The following is a 20,475-nucleotide window of genomic DNA, read 5'->3' as shown; positions in this document are numbered from 1 at the left end:
CTTGACCAGATTTTTGCCGAATAAATATTTTGTATAATTCTCAACAATTAGTCTATTTCAGAGGCTATTTTGAGTCTATAGTGTCTGTGCATTTATCATTTATCATTTACTAGTATAAAGGTAGTGGCCAACACCCTTTCATACATGGCTGAGTGAAGATGCAGCGTTGAGCTTTTGCAGAAATGTACGTTCGTTTTTGTGTTGGCCAGCGCTCACCTCGCTGAAAGTCTTTGTTAGGAGCTGGATAAATTACAATCACACATATACATACAAAGATCGACTTTCATGCACTGTACTCCAGATCCTTGTTGTTGTCCCTTAGGTCAGAGAATTTTCAATGGATTGAGAGAAAAATGATGCAGTCACTTACTGTATATTTACTATATATATATCTGTAGTAAAAAACAACAACTATAACTTCTCTCTGCCATTACTGACAACAGGCAGGTGACAATGAGGTGAACAATTTCAATATTTAAATTAACTCATTTTTGCAGAGCATTAATCATGCACATAACACTCGCAGCTTGTTTGTAACTTTTACTAAATATGAGAAACTTAGCCGTTTTGATTTGCTACAAACTCCGACTTGCTTTGTGGAAGTTTAAACATTTTCTCAGTCATCAAAGAAGAAAAGTTCTTTTGTGATTTTTTTTTTTTCCCAGACGGCACTCTTGAAGCTGCACTGCATTGTGTTGTTGCGCTGCAGTTAGATGTAATATGAAGTGAATTTTAACGACACCTAAAAGTAAATGCAAATGAGGGTTGGAGCATCTGCACCATATTTGATAGTTGTTGGTCAAATCATCACTTACAATGAACAACAACAGACATTGCTTAATTACTACAGATGTGTGATTTTGATTAAAGGGTTAAAACTAAATAAGGGTTGCATTTATTAGAAAAATAGTTTGTCATATCAGGAAGTATTTTCACTCTTGCTATGAATGAGTTGAGATTATTGATAGCGCTCTCATTTCTGTACGATGAACATAAATCTACTGCCAGCAGCTGATTATCTTAGCTCATCTTAGTCTGGCACATAACTTCCTGTAAACCACATTTCCTTTTTACGCAGCTTAAACTAACTTGATGTAACTGTTCTTTTAGAAGTGGAAGACAATATTGACACACCTGAGTACATGATTATATGGATAATATATAGATAGTTCATATTGCATTAAAAAAAGTACCTTTTTTTTTTTACTCTGATTTTATATACATGGTGGTATTTTCTTTGTACTATGACAGTTTTCTTAATATTTTATAAAAACAATATTGCAGAATCATGATGTGTATCGTTCAGCAAGAAAGCTGACAAGAAATTTCTGAAATATTCCTTTCTATGCTGAAGGTGAATCTTTGTGGCGCATACATGGAACAAGGCTCTCTTCTTGGACACAATGTACTCAGTGATATTTTGTTATGTGTACCCTTTAATCTCACTTTAACCTGTCCACAACATGTACTTATTATTCTTATTATTACTTTACTTTTGCTCAGTTAATGTGTCATTTAAATTCCCGCAGAAAGCATTAAATTGCTGTAGCCACATAGGTGGTGCTCGCATGTCGCTGAGGGTGCTGAGCATGCTTATCAAGATAGCACATGTACCATCTTTTTTTCTTCTTTTCTTTTCAAGTAGTCCCGCTGAAGTGGCGAGAGATGCAGTTAATCAACAGCAGGACCAAATTTGGATTATCTGGACCGGTTGGAGACAACAGCCGCATCCGAGCTTTAGCCGGCCGCTGCCCGCCGTCGCTTAATTGTTATGAAGTGGTGCCGAAGCAAGCTGGGTGTAGCTCAAGTCATTTAAAAACATCCAGCCTCTCCCTGAGCATGGTGGGTTTGGCGATGCCTCGGCCATGTTTATTAGTGTATCCCAGGTAACAGGCTTGATAGCAGAAGAGTTGAGAGGATGTTTGATGTGTCTGCAGTTGGTTGGCTGTGTGCGGCTTTGATATTAAAATGATAAAGGCGCTTTCAGTGAAAGCAGCAATGACACAAGATCTAGTTTTCTCCTAAAACCCTAAAACCCAAGCACACTGATTTCATCTCCTTTTTTTACCATCAGGTGTTTTCAAAGTAACACCTGTAAATAAATTGTAGCTGTAATGTTCGCAGTTTCTATTTCTGTAGTCGAGTTATCTGACGAGGAGCTGTTCAGAGACACAGCTGTCCGGTTGAAGTGTGTGTGCGCGTGTGTGTAAGTGTGTGTGTGTGCATGTGTGTGTGCGTGTGCGTGTGCGTGTGCGTGCGTGGTGGTGGTGGTGGTGTGGGGGAGGTATCATCTTAGGAAAAGCAAGAGTTCTCCCTCAGTTCTGACAGCTGTGACACGATTTTCCAAGGACAATAAAGATGGACATGGTTCAGAAATTTAGTGGATGGATTTTGCATCTTTGCCAACAGGACTGAACTGTTCCTTCTGGTGCCTTTATGCTTTCTTTATCGGATTTCAGCAGCAGCGATAGCTTCCCTTGAATATTCTGAATATTTAGAATCAACAGCCATTACTAAGCGTAATGTACTTGCGGACACACAGGGTAAACGGCCACGAGCAAACGCCGTGCTTCCCAAGCTCTTTAGAGATCAGTGGACTATGAAAAGCGGTCTCTTCAGCTGCCCTCTCGAACACAGTCGCTGAAGGGCCAGTGATGCTGGTATCATATTTCAAAAAAGCCTCTAGTCTCCCTGTTCAGAGACCTAAATGGTCTCAAAATGCACTAAGCTGTGAACCTCCTATGTCCATGGAGATTTGAGATGGGAGGTTATTTTCAAATGTCATTTAAAGTCAGTTTTTAAGTCTGAAATTTGAAAAGTTATGATAACATTTTATTTTTTTGCTTTTGTCATTTTTCATAGATTGTGTTGTTGGATGGTAAAATATGAATTATTATTTAAGTATAGATGTATATTTGTGGATTTTTTTTCACGTTACAAATAATAAGGACGTTTCTTGGTAAAGAATTGATTTTTTTCCTCTGCCACATTTCCTGAACATAAAAGAAAAACCTTCTAGCCTCTTGGTGAAGTTCATTCTCTTTGTGGATTCATTTATGTTGTCTGGCACTGCACCACGCACATGCATGCAATTTGTGGAGAGCTGTGCATTAGCCCATGTTCTTGTGCTGTCGTGGCCTTAATATTTTTTATGTAGTCCACCAGCTACCCGTTCCAGGAATCGGAGCCAAGCTACACTGCCCGACAAAATGCAGGGACCCATTAGGCCTACCAAGCAAGCTGACACCAGGAGCCAGAGCCAAGGGACACACTTGCAGATAAGGACCCAGATATAAATGTACACATAGCTTTAACCAAAATGTCTTTTAATGTGACGTTGGAAGTGTTTGGTTTTCTGCAAAAAGAAAAAAAAAACAACAACTTGAAAAGTGAAGTCATTACCATAATTCTTATACCCACATAAAGTGTTTAAATTCACTTGACATGTTTGGGGACAGGGGGTGAGGATTCGGTTTGGGCTCGGGCCTGTGAGGCTGCGTCTCGGGGCCCCTGCGCTCTGGGAAGCTGCTGTGTGGTGAGTGGCTCCACAGGGGGCAGGTTAAGCCTGTTAGCCCCATATGATGGCACCGCAGGTCTGCTCCATGGACGAGGGAGAGAGAGAGGAGAAGGAGGTGGATGTGGAAACCCTTTCTTTTTTAAAATTTATCTTGTGGCCCATCACCACCAATAAAACCACTGTCATTCTTGTTGTTGTTTATGCAGGCCCCCATTAAGCCCAGTTGCAGGAATATTTCTGCTCTGCCAGCCAGGGGAGCTGTGGCTATCTGACAGCCACAGCTCCCCTGGCATCTCTTTTATGAACCTTAGTCATTTTAATAAGGTGCACTTTACTATCCTATCTCAACTTTGAAATAAACATCATCTATAATATAATATAAAACCAGTTCTGAGCATGTCTGAGTTGTTGGAAAGTCAGGATGTAGCAGACATTATTTGAGAGTGCACTGGTCCTTAAAAGGACACGGATGTATTATGTAATAATTTATTTGAAATTTAATAATTGAATCTGCGTTGAGGAGAAGCGGAGCTTAAAGCGAGTCCTGCTGGAACAGGTTTTGAGGTGGAATGTCAGACTCCAACCAGCTCTGTCCGCTTGAGGCAAACCAGACTTCAAATTACTTCAAGAGGAAAACAAATTTCACTGGTCACTGAAGTCACTTGAACTCATTTCCCTCGCCTTTCTTCTCAGAACCTTGGGAAATTACAATAACACTTTTTGAGCTTTGCTACTGTCATTCCAGTGGCGCTACTATAAGTTAAATGCAGTATATAGTCCAAGTGCTTCTGTAATTGCGCTGTGCAGTGTTATAGTATTCACAAGAAAACCTATTATATTAAATGTTTTCATAATATATGATATCAAGCAGGCTTTCCCAGTAATCTTCTGAGATCATTTTGACCTATATATAATATTACTATAACTGCCAGTGATGTCAAGCCGCCTTTATCCTTTACCATACATTTTATTTTGAAGGATTTGCTCACTGTGCAACTGTAAATTATTTATCCCCAGTGAGGAATGAATATGTAAATACTTCACAATTAATGGAAGTATACATAACAGCCACAGTCGGATTTGCATACTCCAACAATGCAAGCTGAAAGGTGGCTTTTGAGTTAAGAGGATACATAAATCATGTGTTTGCAGAAGGTGTGATGTGTATCTGAAACGGTGTCCTATTTACAACCTGTTTGCTTCGCTTGCATGTATTCTTCCAGGGACTACAACAGCTAATAAAATATTGGCCCCATCCCAAGCACCTAAGCCTCCATACATATACTCCAGCGTCGATTAATTCATTTTGGCAGTAGATGTTTCCTGTATAAATATGTGCAGAGCAATGACCAGGATCATTAATAATTACTGTACGACATCTGGCGACAAATAATAATGAGAAAGGGCTGTTTTATTTACAGTATGCTGGCTAAAATGTACCCTTCTTGTCTGTCAAGTGGAGTTCCGGCTGTCTCCATTGAAACACAAGTGGGTCACCAAGCTATCAAAATTGGACTATTGATGTTCGTTTAAAACAAAAAAAATGGCACTCATAGGGATGTTTGTTATACAACTGCCTGTGTTTAAATGCAAGCTTGGTTACTTAACCTCTCTTTACATCCATACAGTTCGTTGGAGTAGAGTTGAAAGTCGGGCAATTGCCACTCATATCTGCAGCCAAGGAAACGAGCAGTGAGAATCAGAGGGAAGTAAACTCCCGCCTGGAAACACATAAAGGGCTGTGTTTCAGCTTGGTCTCTGTGCTGCTCGTACATTTTATGTATTGCAGTTTGGCTATTTTTATTTATTTATTTTTTTGCATTCAAAGACTCCGACACAGACTTTGTCTGCGATAAAACTGACCATAATGTTAATAAGGCAGCAGCTGAAGGTGGCATTGTAAAGATATCTCTTGTCATTGCCCGGTGCCTGCAGGCCCCGCTGTAGTTTTACAGATTTCCCAGAGTAGGCATTTCACTCAGAAAAGAAGCCTTTTGATTTCATGAGAGAAATTTTGAAACTGTAGTCCTGCCAGCCTGCGGTAATTTGACAAGTCTGGGCAACACAAAGCTGATTGCAATTTGCAGTTTTAGGAGGAGTCCTTCTTTACTTTGTTTCCCTGGTCACATCACAAATCCTGAAGCCTGCAACAAAACCTTCACCCAGAAATGAATAGTCCACTTGAAAAATGGCTCCAAGACCCTTTTGAGAATGGAGCCAATGTGATGGTGAACAAGTCTGACTATTAATGGTGGGTCTCTATCTCCCAGGCCCTAATTGGTGTCTGCTGATTGCTGAGCCTCCTGATTAAGAGATGCCATTAAAATTGATGTATTATAATTCCAAGTGTTTTTCACCGTTAGATAGCGACTTCAATCAATTGATAATTGCATAGCTGATTTATAGCTGGCTCTCATTTTGACAACTTTTCAATAATTGCAAAGAGAACTTTTTTTTCTGTCCATCCTGTCTGAAATGAGTAAAGTTGTGCTGTTCAACTTTTATCCAGAACATGAAAGAAGATCATTTTTTATCTACCACTTGTTATAAAGTATTTTAAACGTGGTTTAGTGGTAATTTTTGGACGGAATGTGCTTCTGTTTCATTAGAAATATGCAGATGGATCATTAGAGGAAGCGAAGACAAAATATAAATCTATAGGGAGAAGTCAATGAGGTAGTTAATGATCTCGCTTTGTGTGGAGTTAATGGAAAACATCTCTCATTTCATGGCAAAGTAAACATTTTTCCTGCGGGGTTTCAACTCATTTTCTAGTAACGGAATTACAACAAAGAAATTCTCAGTCATGTTTACACCCCAGAGTGCCAAATAGTGTGCTTACTCAGTATTATAACTGTTCATAAAGTCTTTTTGCGTTTTTGTGACATTAAACCTTTGCATTATTAAGTATCTATATTTTGAAGTGTGTTACTTGAAAGTTTGACAGTATTTTTACAGTTAAAATTTCAGTCTTTCTTTGCCATAAGGGAAATTAGAGGTGGCATCAGAAGATAATGAATTCAGGTAGATATTCATTGCAAGTTTTGAAAAAATATTTCTACTACATGCACAGTTGGACACTTTTAATGAGATTTCACTCCGGATTATGTTGGCTCTGTTGAATAAACAGCCATATGTCAGAACTGTTTTTAGACTTGGACTCAATACAACAGCAGACACATTTTAGCTCCATAAACTGACGGTGGAAAGAAATGGTTTTCTACCAGGGAAGCTACTGTCTCTTATCATCCTCTCGAGGAAGATTTGGCAAGGTAGCCGTTTCCGTTCCTGCACAATCATCACAATGGAAATCATCACATTTTTCCTTTTATTTTTCAAGAATAAAGAAACATCCCTTCATCCACCATTTTTCATCTTAAAAGGAAAAATGCAGTCAAAATCATGTTTTATAGACTATTAAGTCTGATGTGATGTATGTGGCTTGGAAGTAGAGTCAGCAAAACATGATGAATGAGCATTCAATAACATTTGACTTTTTGAAAAGGTTTCCCTGTCTGCTTTGCCTCAGACATATGGCTCCACTCAGCAGCTCCTCCCGAGAATAGTCTATATCATCAGTGTATTACTCTGAAGGGGAGAAGATAATTCAACTTTTTCACAGTTTTTCTTTTCTTTCTTTTTTTTAAAGATAATTTTTGGCAACATACTTTAGGGAAAGGAAAGACAGAGAAAAATGTACCTGCACGTCATAAACCTGTACAAACACAAATGGTGTGATTATAAGCGGCCCGGCACAATCGGAGCCTGTCAGTGCCTTGCTCAAAGAAAGTAGGGTTTCTTGAAATGAAGGAAAATGCTCGACTGTGAAAAACCTGGACTATTTTTCTGCTGCTTTTCATTAAATTGTAACAACTGATGTTCCAGAAGTAATTTTTTATTCTGATAAAAAGAGACTAATTTAAGTTTTTGTTCTCCCCATCTACTTCAGAGAGATTGCCTTACTGTGCGTGAACATGCCTGAGAGTTACAGTTGTGTGTTTGATGTATAGGAAAGAGATTTTCCACCTAAGAAACAGAATTCACAAGCTCAGTTGGGCTGCATTGCATTCTGGTTAATGGAGGCTGCTCTGGGGCATATCTCTTAGTGATATATAAGTCTCTGTCTGTATGGGGATGTCTTAAAAGAAAGCCCCCTTCTCTTTGATTATTCGGGGGATCCACTGATACTTGATGTTTATACTGATTTTCAGATCATAAGCTGCACTGCAAATGTGTTTTTTTCTTGGTCATCTCGGATGACAAAACCCATCACCAAGACACAGATATCCATAGATTGGATTTGTTTTTATTTATTTTTTTTTTTTTTTTTTATCCTTTAAAGGTTTTGTCCTTTGTTTGCCACATTGATCTTTACTCCTTTCATTTGCTGTGATCAAACCACAATTTCAAAGTGATAAAAGCTGTCTACCATGCTTCTTTTTTTTTTTCTTTACTTGTTTTTTAACAAGAAAATGTTCTTGTACCCTGATTCAACATAGCAGCACAGACTCTCTCACAAAAAAGACTGACACAAACAAAGAATGAGATGTGGTGACTTCCAAAGGCTGCCACCATGAAGGAGTCAGATGATCGCTGCTTTTACGAACACCAGAGCTGTTGTAACGTTCGACAATGAGGGCCTTTGAAGTGTCATTTCCCATGCGAACCCTCTCCTTTGTCGTCATCTTAAAAAGAGCAGAGCCTTCGGTTTTGTATATAATTATAACAGTTTTATTTTTTTTCAATCAGGCTTTTGCTACCAAATTCCAGAGAGCTTTCCAGCCATACACCCCCAGTTTGGCCTTTTTTCACAGCCAAATTATCTGCCGGTGACCTCTAATATTCTCTCAGGACAGTTATTGATAGCTTTTGCATCGCATGTCTCGGTGTAATCATTTATCTGTTCTCCACACCAAAGACTACACTAATAAATCTCTTGATACACATTATTCCCCACTCAGCTATTTCTTTTTTGTTTATGTTTTTGAGTGGAGGGATGTTTGCTTCTTCGTCATTAACAGATGGAGTCAACTCAAGAATATTAGGGCCACATTTATAGACGTTCTCATTTCATTTCCTGTTTTAAAGCCTCACCATATTCACCGCCTGTTATTGTTTCTGCAGGTGTAGACATCAGTACTCAAAAGATCTAATTTGTCTGTGATGAGCATCCCCATCCACCAGAGACCAAAGGTACGGTAAGATATGAAAAGCTCATTATGTCCCAATAAACATCTTATTATACTGCACAGTGCGACACAAATGCAAAATATAATACGAGTCAGTAATATTCTGCCTCATTATTTTATTGTGCACTTATGTTTTCCCATAGCAACTATTTTATATAACTAATGTTATTATTGTAGTAAAAAATAATTTGCTTCTAAAAATAATAATTTAATTGTACTCTGAAATAACAGGAACAATTCCACTTTTCCTCTCTTAATGCCCAGCACTTGATTCCTTGATTCCACTTACTGTGCATGAGTATACATGTGGTGCTGGCCTGGTTTAGTAGGGGGTCGATTGTCTGGAATTGTTTGATATATAATGTCATTAATTCTGCTTGACTTCCCTGCCGTGTCCAGAAAATGAGCTATGTCTGTCTTTGTTTCTTCTCCCGCAACGATCGCACAATTCTGTCGGCACGCAAAACCGAGTTGGTCTCCAAGCAATTACGGGGTTAGAGTCTGATCTCAGGTCATTAAGAGATAGGATTACTCCTGGATCGCAGGACCCCAGGAATGTACAGACCCCTCTGGTGGTCTGCTCACCGCTGATGAAATAGAATTGAATTAATGGGGTTGCCCACTGTGAGGACTGATTAGAACGACATACTGCCTTTGATCCCTGAGCGAGGTGACCAGGCGTGGGCGCCACAGGCACCGGGGGGGGCTTTGTGTCTGTGTGTGTGTGTGTGTGTGTGTGTGTGTGTGTGTGTGTGTGTGTGTGTGTGTGTGTGTGTGTGTGTGTGTGTGTGTGTGTGTGTGTGTGTGTGTGTGTGTGTGATTATGTGTATGCGCCCGTCTTGGGTCAGTGCATCACTGATGAGCAGGACTCATTATGTGTGCTCTTTGCTGGGGTTCAGACCTCACTGGGGGGTTTCAGGTGTAAAATCACTGCATGGTGTTTGGTTTGTGTGCTGTGGGCGGCTGCTCATAGCTTGGCCTATGTGGTCCGGAGCTGTGGTAGTCCATGCTGCACTCAGCTTACATTTGGAATGGCTCACCTGCGATCGCACCTGCAGCTTGTGTTTTGTAGTCTCAACCAGAGTAGGTTACAGTTAGTGTAATGCTGTAGGCTGTTGCTTGTAGTCCATCAAATGTTGGAGGGAAATATCAAGCTAAAATTGTTTTTTTGTTTACCACCGGTATTTACCACTTTGTTGGTTCAAGTGGTATACAAGGTGATGAGGGCCACTCAAGCATAACATCAGGCCTTTTTGCAGCAGGGCTTTTCTGAACCTCAGCCCTTAAGTCAGCAGTGGACTCATACAGAAGGGCTTGTTGGAGGGTACAACATCTTTCTGATGTCAGAACTGTGTGGGTTGTATCCAACGATTGTTACCTCCCATTTTCTCCCAGTACTTAGACAGGTGCATGGTGCAAGCTGTGAATTTCTCTCTTTTTCTTTTTTCATTCTTTACACAGACTTTAGTCAGTTCTCACATGAACACCCAGGAGCAGCACGGCCCTATTTACTAGGGGTGTAGTGCTTTTGTTAAATACAAAAATTAAGCAGATAATCCGGGGCACATACAGTTAACTTAATACACAGTAGTCAATAATGTATATTTCCATACTTATATTTTAATATAGTCAACAATATCATTAGGCTATTTTTAATGGTCATTCGAGATTACTCATCTTAAGTGCTGTTGTCTGATTTCACTCACAAGAGTTTCTTGTACATGTTTCACAATAAAAGCTTTGTTTAGAAATAAAGGGTTTCTGTCTACAGAGGGCTTTTGATTTGAATCAGATCAGATGCAGTAACTTTAACAAGGCAAACACAGATGAGCTATTTTTGGCCGCAGCCCTGAGGTTGTCAGTATTCGACAGTCAATCTACCTTTCACAGTAATGCAGAAATCAGTTGCCCCAGGTTGTAGCTCAGATTGTGGCATGAAACTATAGGTTAGGTTATAAAGAGGTATAAAGAAAACATTACGATCGGTTATTCTTTGGTTGTTATTTAGTGTCATAATAAGTAAATTTTGGCTTCAGCAGACTCTAACAAAGAGACCACAATATGTTTCAGATGTTGTATTTGTTTCACTTTTTGAATAATGCAAGAAACGTGTTCAAACTTTTTGTTGCCTTGCATTCAACCCATCTACTCACTAATTGGAAATGTTATAGTCACTGGTTCCCCGCCGGCTATAAGGTGTCACCATCCGTCTCCACAGGCCCATAAAGCTTGGAGTGATCTCGGGGTTTTCCATTAGTTGGTATGACTGTTTTTTCTCCAAACAAACTGCATCACATTGAGCTCAGAGTAGCACATTGAAATGCATTTTCAGCCTGCTGTGGTTATTTGTTGCACAGCCAAGTTCGAATGCTGCTGTTCTCATTTTAAATAAAAAGTTTAAACCACTATATATAATCTTGGTGTGAATTTGGCCTACATCCTCTAGTATTGATCCATATTTTTAGAGAAATTACAAACTGCAAGTGATCAAAAATATCCCACATCTTGCCAAGTCTTCTGCTTCAATTTAAGAACAAAACACAATCAAAAAGTAGTTTTCCTTTAATCATATACCTTGGGAAGCCATGGTCATCATCACCCTTGTTTGCCCATTGGTGCGCTGTTTATGTTGGGCCCCCAGACGATTAGCAGGAGCTGTCTGCCACAATCATTCTCAGGGCCACCTCAAGTAATGATAGATGACAAGCTTCTGCGAGGATGAAAACCGGTACCCTGGCAGCACGCAGAGCCGCTCAGACGAAGATGCCATCAGCTGGCAGCCTACCTGCTGCACTCCTGTGGAGGATTGGCCGGGGGTGGAAGTAAATAAAAGACTAGAGGGGACTCTGCAGCAGCTAATGAGAAAGTTGCGTCTCTGGTGTTGAGGAGAGCAGTAAATTACCACAAGGAGAGTGCGGTGACTCCCTGTCAGTGAATACTAATAAAACCCCAGTGGTCACTTTGTTTCATCTGAATTTGAAGTTCCAGTTATCATTGAGGACTAACCTTGACTTTAGACTGAACATTAAGTTTTCATTACTGATTATTTATAGATTTATTTATTTAATTTATAGCTATAACTTTATGCACTGATTTGGGAGGGTTCTGTGGATCAGTGGCTTCAGGGCTGGTGTCCCTCACAGGGGAAACGCGTAAACTCTGAATATCCACAGCAGATTTTGTGCAAATCTGGCGATTAAATCAATGGCACCATTTACTGATGAAGGCAATGCCGTGCTGTAGAAGGCTCAACCAAAGCCAGTAAATGGACTTTGTGTTTAGATTATTTTTTTCAAGTGAAATGTAAAAGGATATACTTACATTTATTGAATTGAAAGATCAAAAATTTACTGTGATCTTCAAATCTGGCCATTTGTTTTTAAGACTATCCATTACTGCACCATTTTTCATTATTGATTAATAATTTTCTCAAGTTCAAGATAACAACTTCAAATGTTTTGTTCCGTTTGACCAACATTTATATCGTAGTAACCAGGTCATACAGCTGTAACTATATATAATTTTTCAATGACACTTATAATCGACAAAATGTGATAAATATAGGTAATTTTTTTTGCATTTTACTCTGTAATAGTCTGTAAGTAAAGTCTGTAATACATAATTACAGTTTTTGCTCATTCACATATGTGCCTGCACATAATAGACGGTCCTGCTGTGAGGGGATAAAGACATTAAATTAATATTTTTTTTAGTTGTGCCTCATGGCCTGTCATTATGTCGTCTCACACAGCCACATTTTTCATCATTGTTGAATGCAGCAGAAGTAGCCCTCATGTAAAGTCATATGCTGTTTTAAAAAAAAACTAAAAACTGCCTCGCTGCCTGCCTGAGGATGGCCTCTACCTCTGGCAGTAATTAAAACACGGAGGAGTCTTCACCTGCTGACAAGGGGGGAAAAAGGCTTGAGAAAGGCGTTTATCTGGATGCAGCGCGGGGAGGTATTTAGCTGTAGAGACGGAAAATGATGGGGGGCAGGCCTGGGTGAAGGTGTGCTCTAAGCAGAAAAGTAACGTCACTAATGACATGAACTCTGAACTCGCCGCCATGAGGTGCATGTCTGATATCGTCTTTGCCGCTGAGGGCTATCAGGTACGAGAGGAGAAATGCAGAAGCAAGGTCACAAGCCTCCACCATGCTGCCATTCAGGAGACAACCTCCGGCTGGCGCAGCGCACAGCCACTGCCCTTCTAATGAAGGTGGCATCCTCCTTTGTTTTTGTTTGTTTTTTTCTAATTTTGGGTATGGGGTCACACTGGGATCCCATTCACATGCCGTTACCACACCATGACAGAGGCGGAACATAAACACACATTCATAAACGGCGAGTGCGACGCGCGCTGTCGTTCGTACCCGGTTATATTCTTGTCACATAAACAGTGAGGCATTGTCTCCTGCACGCCCCTGGAGTGATTAAGACGTAAGGCACGGCGGGGGGTCGACCCACGGTTAAAGGAGCGTAGAATTCGAAGAGGCAGACACACGCAAACACACACACATACACACAGCGGGGGTTTTAGCATGGCATCTTATCCCGGCCATTGAGGCTAATATCTGTGAATGGGGCATGCTGGCACTTTGAGCGGCACTATCGGTGTTGTCTCTTTTCCCTAAAGTACCCTGAGGGACTGCACAGCGTGAACACATCATGAGGGAGAAAAAGTGTGTAACTGCTTTCTACTACTTTACTTTCCTCAATCTGGAGTTGATGAGCGGAATAAGGACAATACACCCACATTTGAAGTCATTTAAATTCAACTGTCAGATCAAGTTTGGCCCTGACAATACAATTTTTCTGCTGTGCAGTTAAAAAAGGTACAAAGCCGCTTTCTTTGGCAAACCTTCATGTGGTCATAGACATGTTTAAATAAAATGTTTTTATATGCTCCTTTGTGCGGCATTTCAACATTGTAAATTAGATAGGCTACAAAAAGCTCATTGCGTTTATTAGTTTCATTACGCTGTAAGCTGAAAAAGAGCTTTTTTTTTTTTTTAAACCCGTTTCATAATGGCATCTTCCACTAAAAAGTACACCTTTGTTTTGTTTAAACTTTTGTGTAACCAGAAATCCTCACCTAAATCCAAACTGAAAGCACTCAAAAGGATGAGCCACAGTGACACTGAGCTCAAGATAAACACCATATGACATCCATCTAGAATAGGAGGCATCAGATATAGTATTGTTTGCTTGCTGCAATTTATTGATGGAACCAGGAGCTGCGATTTACAAAAGCACACCTGCAACGAAAAATCATTCAGTTCAGCAGTCGGACGTCGACAAACACACTTTAGCAGGTTGTATTCATTTATCGAAAAGCCCCTTTAAAATATGTCCTTTTATTCCCGTTTGAAATTGGCAATTTAATGCAAGTAAAGCGTGGTGCCTGGGCTCTCACTTGCCAGACCTTCGTGTCCCCTTCGGTCACGATGTCCTGCAGCCTGATGATATCAAGCAGCAGGCTTTGCCATTTCAGAGCATTCTGTGTGTCTGTCATGTCAGCTGTCTTATTTAAGAATATCTACACCTGAGCGTCGGCCTCCATGCAAGTGATGCCGTATTGATTTTTATACTGGGTGTCTGTGCTCTGGCTATGGCACCATGTCACGACCTGTAAATCAAAGCTTAGCGTGTCATTAGTTTCCATGCTGTTGTGAGATGGTTATCACAGCAGATAAGGTGTAATGTTTCACCTAATTTCTCGAGGAGCACTTACCTTATGCTTCGATAGAAAACAGTGTGTAATTCAGGATCAGAGTTAAAGGTAACTTCATCTTTGCAAAACATTGCATTGATTTTTCCTCCTCATCCTCCAGCAGCTTTTGTTTTTTGGTCATATTTTTATTTACATCCAGTGATGTATTTATTTTTGTTATTCTACTGTTGCTGAGAGGATGCGCATATAAACTAGAGCCTTCACAATGTATTATATTATGCAATATGCGAGATGGAAGTAAAAAGCCGTAACTTCTAGCATTTTCTTCCTCTTTGCTGTTCGCTGAATTTGATTGAACGTTTGGAATTTTTGAGCTGATTTAAGCTGTTTGCTGGGCAAAAAAAAAAAAAGATTTCCTTTCGCCTTCTGCGTCGAGCTGTTGCACAGCACCTTAGCTTCCTTACCGGCACCAGTTAAAAATCACCAACATTGGGAATAGCCGAGGTCCAGATTTACGGGGATATATTTGAAAGGAAGCAATTTCCAGACTTGGTATGAAAACACCTTTTTAACCTTAATTACATCGGCGCTCTGTAAGGACCAAATGCTCTCTGCTGAAATTAATTTCCCAACAGGGGCTCTTATCAAATAATTCAGATGTGCCGCCTTATCATCTGTGGTCAACGGCACAGCGTGAACATTTACTCTGAATTAGTTCCGAGTATCATCTGCCAAATTTTTATTTGGATATCTCCCTAATGTTGACATAAGCCTTTAATAGCCATCCGCTCGGTGCGACTCCTTATGGCACGTATCTCTGGCCTACATATGTACGGGCCCGTCTCAGATGCTACACGCCGTTCTCCACTGCTGTTCACAAGCGTGACAAAGGTGCCAAGGTTGATGTGCGCGAGGCAGAGAAAAACTATAACTGCTTTTTCTCCTCTTGAACAGGGGCTTGAAAGGCTGCGGTCATTTATCTGAATGGTTATTGCTTTAGACTTTTAGCAGAGATGAGAGAGTGAATACAGACATTAAATAGTGAGCCATTACTGGCATACTACAGGTCATTTGCTGTTACGCATTTGGCTGGGCTCTTGAGAATATAGATTTGTTCTTCAGCTTTTCTCCTGCTTTATCAATCACTGCGCTCTATTGCGCCTCTTGATCCGCAGGTTGTGCATTTGGTGAGCATGTAAAACTGTTAAAGGGATCCTCGTACGGTTTTATGGATGGCACACACGTGTAGTGCACATGTGAACGCAATTCTATAGGGGCTCAGCAGAGGCTGTCCCATATATGTGAATGTGCATTCCTGCACCACATGGTTTTCCTCAACTCTGCCCTCAAATTGTCTTCCAAAATCTTTGCATAATGCTGAGGCAAAAAAACCAAATCATCTTTCAGTTTTAACTCCCGCTGCTCTAAAATAATCCGAATTCACATCAGCCTCGCCACACACCCGTCTCCCCCATCTCTAACGCCAAGTCGTAAACCCCGAAAAATGAAAGTGCTGCTTGTAAAATTGATTTCGAGATTGAGGCAGGAATTTGTGTTGATAAAAATACTCGACACTGTAGCGGGGAGAATCGGAGCGGTGAAAAACAGTGCAGTGTGCGCTCAGTGCCTAGCTAGGCGTGTAGTCTGAAGTGTACTTGAGGTATCAGATGAGCAGGTGTTGTTGGCTTTGGAGAGCAGTTGGAAAAAAAAAAAGAAGCCCTCTTTTATACACACTGACCTTCTGTGGCGAGACAAGCTGATGAAAGACAAACAAATGCGTCAGTGAACCGTGTATGAAAATTCTGCGCCATTCCATCCAGTTGTCTCACAGGTGTTACTTCAGAGATGCCACCTACAAATTTTTGTGTATTTGAATTACGACTCCTGACAACTGAGGAAGTTAAAAGCCTAAGTATACATTCACTTTGGTGTGTCACAAAGCGTTTTCACTGCCATTTTGTCGCATCGTGTTACTTACGTTCCACTCGGCCGTTTTTTTTTTTTTTTTTGTGTGTGCAGAATTTGGTTTTTAGTACGTCAACCTCTTCTGCTTTTGTCAAGCTTACAACCACCCACCGAGATCGGAGATTAAAACCGACATGTCGAACACAACACCACTGAGTCACATGCCTGGAGCAAGGCATGCTGGGAATGGAGTGACACATACAGTAAAGTGCTCTGTGTCTAAGTGGCACTGTCCTCCTGTAATTGCTGGAAATCGAATAAGGATGTATGGTTTGTGGGGGCATTTAAACGCGGACGCACTGTAACATCAGATTTTCCATAAACTGGTTTCCCTCTTGGAGTTTTAGCTGCACATGCGTCATTCTCTGTTTGATTTCGTGTGATGATGATGTTCCTGACACCTGCACTGAAACATAACTTGATCAGAAAACTCATAAATATTGCCGTCTGTCCTTTTTTTGTTTTAGATTCTACCATTTTGTGATACGGCATGTTCGAAGTCAGAATAAATGATTAAATCAGAGTCATTATAATCAAATGGTTTCAATTATCATGTGAAAGACCAGTCAAATTCTCATCCTTTGTTTACTCTTTATCGCTCTCTGCACCAGCTCTCTTATTTCTGGTTTCAACTGACATTGACTTCAGAACCTGCGGCATTGTAAAATGTGAGCAAATGCTTAAAATGTCCTCTGTGTGAAACTAGATTTAAAATGGAAAAATGAACTTTGCTCGACACGTGTAATATCGGCAAAATCCACTTTTTCTTAAAGTAGTAGGAGGCGAACAGTTCTTGGAAATAATTCAACTTTTTCAAGCAGTGTTGGTAAAATGTAACACTATGTATTTTATTTTGGGTGTTTGAGAAAATAATAAGTGAAAAACTTCCAACAGAAACATAATCGAGGCTATATTTGTTCATGAAAAGCAATTTAATTTCCAAGCATTATCACGCACATACTGAACTTGCAGTGTACTTGAAGTGTGTAGTGTGCAGAAAGATTATGGACAGAAATGTGATGCGGATCAAAGCAATGATCAAATGAATAAAAAATTCAACATTTACAGATGCACTGATTCTTAATTTAATCTCCTGAATTAACTTTAATGTACAGCCTCCATCTGCTTCACACCAGGGGATACAAAAAAAAAAAAAGTTCAGTTTGCCTTATTTTACCCCAAATATTATCATTATTTTCATCCCGATGGCAAAAACATGGAACTACTTTTTAAGGTAGGAGATACACTTCCCTATCATCTCTGTGGAATGAAGTTTTTGACATGCCTAGAGTGATTTCTTCACATCCAAGTGAAGAGCTGACAGGGTCGCCAACCTCTGAGCTGGAGTCCCTTTGCCTTACATCGCACCCATGCCATCCACACTTTTCATTTTTTCTGCACCCCCTCTTCCCTTTAAAACTTTATTCTTTTTTTTCTTTTTTTTTAACCAAATCAGCCACTTCTGGGCTGAGGTCTTCTTGTTTAGTTGTGAAAAATCAATAGCCATTCCAGGAGGGAAGGAGAGAAAGAGAACATGCTCAAGAGGGAGGGAGACAGACTGCTATCCCTGTCAGTCTGACCCTGCCTGACGGCTGTCATCTCCCTTAATTGCTTTGCTAATATCATCCCCACTCAGCCTGGATCTAGGTCAGCAGGGCCCCTCTGCTGCAGCTGACTTGAGGCTGTCCTTCTTCATGATCTCTCCCGCTGTTTGCCTTTATTTTATGTTGTTGTTGACCCTTCAGGCCCATCTCAATTAGAATATAAACATGCTGTAGTAATATGAAAAGGATGCATTGTTTCTTGTTCTGAGATGACCCTGGTGTGGATGAATCCAATCAGAGGCTTTTTTTTTTTTTCATGGCAGTAGATAATCATTTATGCACCCTGCTCTATTCTGGGATGGGAAACTGGCTTGCCAGAATTAACCTTTATATTTCCCTTAGGTGATGGCAGGATCTGCTTTTTTCTTTTGTCTACTATCTTCCTGCTGTTTGCACCTTGAGGTCAGACTTCAAAGCTTCTTAGTAACTGAGCAGCTTAACATTGATAACCTCAGCAAATAAGCTATTTGCTGTTTGTTTTCCATGTTGTTTTTGATAATCAGAACAGCACAATAAACAATTCCTGTTCCAGAGTTGCATACAAGGTTTTGTCAAGTCATGGCATAGTTTACTTATTCAATGCAGTTGACTCAGTTAAAAAAAGAACCATTACTGCCGTTATTTAGCAGAGTATGTTTAGAAAATTTAAAGCCACCCTCACGAACCTCTACGTATAACCATTTATTTAGAAGCAATACAAATAAATTGCCTATTTGGCAGCCAAGGATGGGCAGGATGACGTGTCAGAAATGTAAACTCAGCAGCCCTGCTTATTTCAAAATGAAATGTAGAGAACGCATTTAACAAATTAGATGTTTGAGGTCCGACTTCAATCATTGTTGTGTCAGTGCCTCTTCAATCGAACCATAAGCAGGAGTCAGTGCTTTAATAAATAAGAGTTGTGTTGTTTGTTTAGATATAAATGACTAATCTTTACAAAGACCTTCTCTCCTCATTCTCATATAATGCCGCTTAATGAAGTCTGGATAGCTAACTGCAGCCTAGTTATTGTTGCCAACACACCACTGTGCTTTGCCTCCAATCATTTGATGCTTCAGTTATTTTTACTATCAAGTAGGCTTGCATAACAAAACATTTTCTGAGATGAGACTTGAATTCGGTTCCAGCTTTTGTTTGGCAAACTGTCCGCTGGCTGAAGAAAGTAGGCGCTGTGGAGTCTGTATTTCTGAAAGAGAGGGGGGGATATTACGGGAGTGTTGGGGATGAAACACAGACCAGCGGTTCTCTACCTTTGAGAAAAAGGCAATATTCTCCATGTGAGTTAGTGAGTCTTATGATTCAATGTGGTTTTAACCATTTGTCTCGGGTAGCTTGTATTTCTGCATGTGTTTTACCTTTACAAATACTTGTAATGGCACCAAAAGGTATTCATTTACAGATTTATAATGAAAGAAAACGTTAGATTGAGATCTTGAAGAGATAAGACACAAATCAAAGTCATGTGACACTCGAACACAAAACTGCTTTAGAAAAAAAAACAGCGTTGGTCATTGGCGTGTTTGAAAGCTCGATCCTCTTGTTCGTTGTTTACCTCCACGGTCGTGGCTACAGGCAGCCATTTTAAACAAGGTAGCGCAGCATAGACAAGGGTCGAGGGGCTAGTCATTGTGTCAGCTGCAGGGCCCCGAGCCAGGAACTGTCAAGACCTCATACTTTCCCCGGCTCCTGGTTTAATGGAGCATGCGAGGGCCAACGTGTGTTGCCCCGGTCCCAGTCTAGGCTCTGTTCAAATGGCCTCCCGTCCCTCTCTGATAGGCACAGTGGAACAATAAGCCTAAGGTGGAGCAGCTGGAGAAAGCATTAGTGTAAGACCCTTCCTGCTGGTTGCCATTTCAGCTTCACTGCCCCCGTTTGCTTCCATAGTAAGGCTCGTCTTTTCATGACCTTTAACAATAGCAATAACCCTGTTTTGTGCCTCCAGTTGCATTATTTAGTTTAGTATGAATGCACAAGCGATGCCAAGGTGCAGCTTTCGCACATTCAGGTGTAAATTAGCATTTGGAAGCCACAGCTAATAGTCTGCTGCTCCCTCCCCGTGAGGCCGGACAAAGGTAATTTTTTTTTTTTTTTTTTTTTTTTTTTTTTTTTTTTTTTTTTTTTTTTACCACATCTCCATCCCCTGGTGGGCTGTAATCTTGTGTATATTGGCTCACAGTCGCGGATTCCAAACATCGTCCAAACGAAGCTTCGCTTTATTGTAAAGAGTGAAAATCCAGCTGTCACCCAAACTGTTTGGTTTGGAGGATCTCGGTAGCTGAATGGACGCAGGCTCTCTGGGTAGCGCAAGGGCTTTTGTTTCGGAACTGCTTTTGATTGGAGACGTGCCCAGATTTCACCGATCTCGTTCCTCAAACCGTGTCTCCACTTGGTTAGCTGGACTTTTGAGAAAAACACATTTTTCATTCAGTTTCTGCTTTCACTTTGCCCGTCTGTGTTTCCTTCAAACCCGCCTCCTTTCACTGAGTTCCATTGTTCTTCGCCCTATGCCCCTCTGCCCTGATGATGTC

The 20,475-nt window shown here is 40.5% G+C and overlaps 1 protein-coding gene across 1 annotated transcript in view; it reads left to right on the top strand.

Annotated features, from left to right (window-relative positions):
* Positions 1-20,475, top strand: part of LOC138630082 (kelch-like protein 29) — a 207,447-nt gene that overhangs the window by 2,632 nt on the left and 184,340 nt on the right. Inside the window, exon 2 of the mRNA XM_069714193.1 lies at positions 8,642-8,710. The gene's annotated coding sequence lies outside the window, so the exon portion shown is untranslated. The remainder of the gene's footprint in view (positions 1-8,641; positions 8,711-20,475) is intronic.

The sequence above is a fragment of the Brachyistius frenatus genome, unplaced genomic scaffold, assembly GCF_029030835.1.
Source record: "Brachyistius frenatus isolate BFR_SWC_R1_liver_20210118 unplaced genomic scaffold, ASM2903083v1 Contig_128, whole genome shotgun sequence".
NCBI classification, from domain to species: Eukaryota; Metazoa; Chordata; class Actinopteri; family Embiotocidae; genus Brachyistius; species Brachyistius frenatus.
The sequence above is the reverse complement of the archived record's forward strand: the minus strand, read 5'-3'. Positions and strand labels throughout refer to the sequence as shown.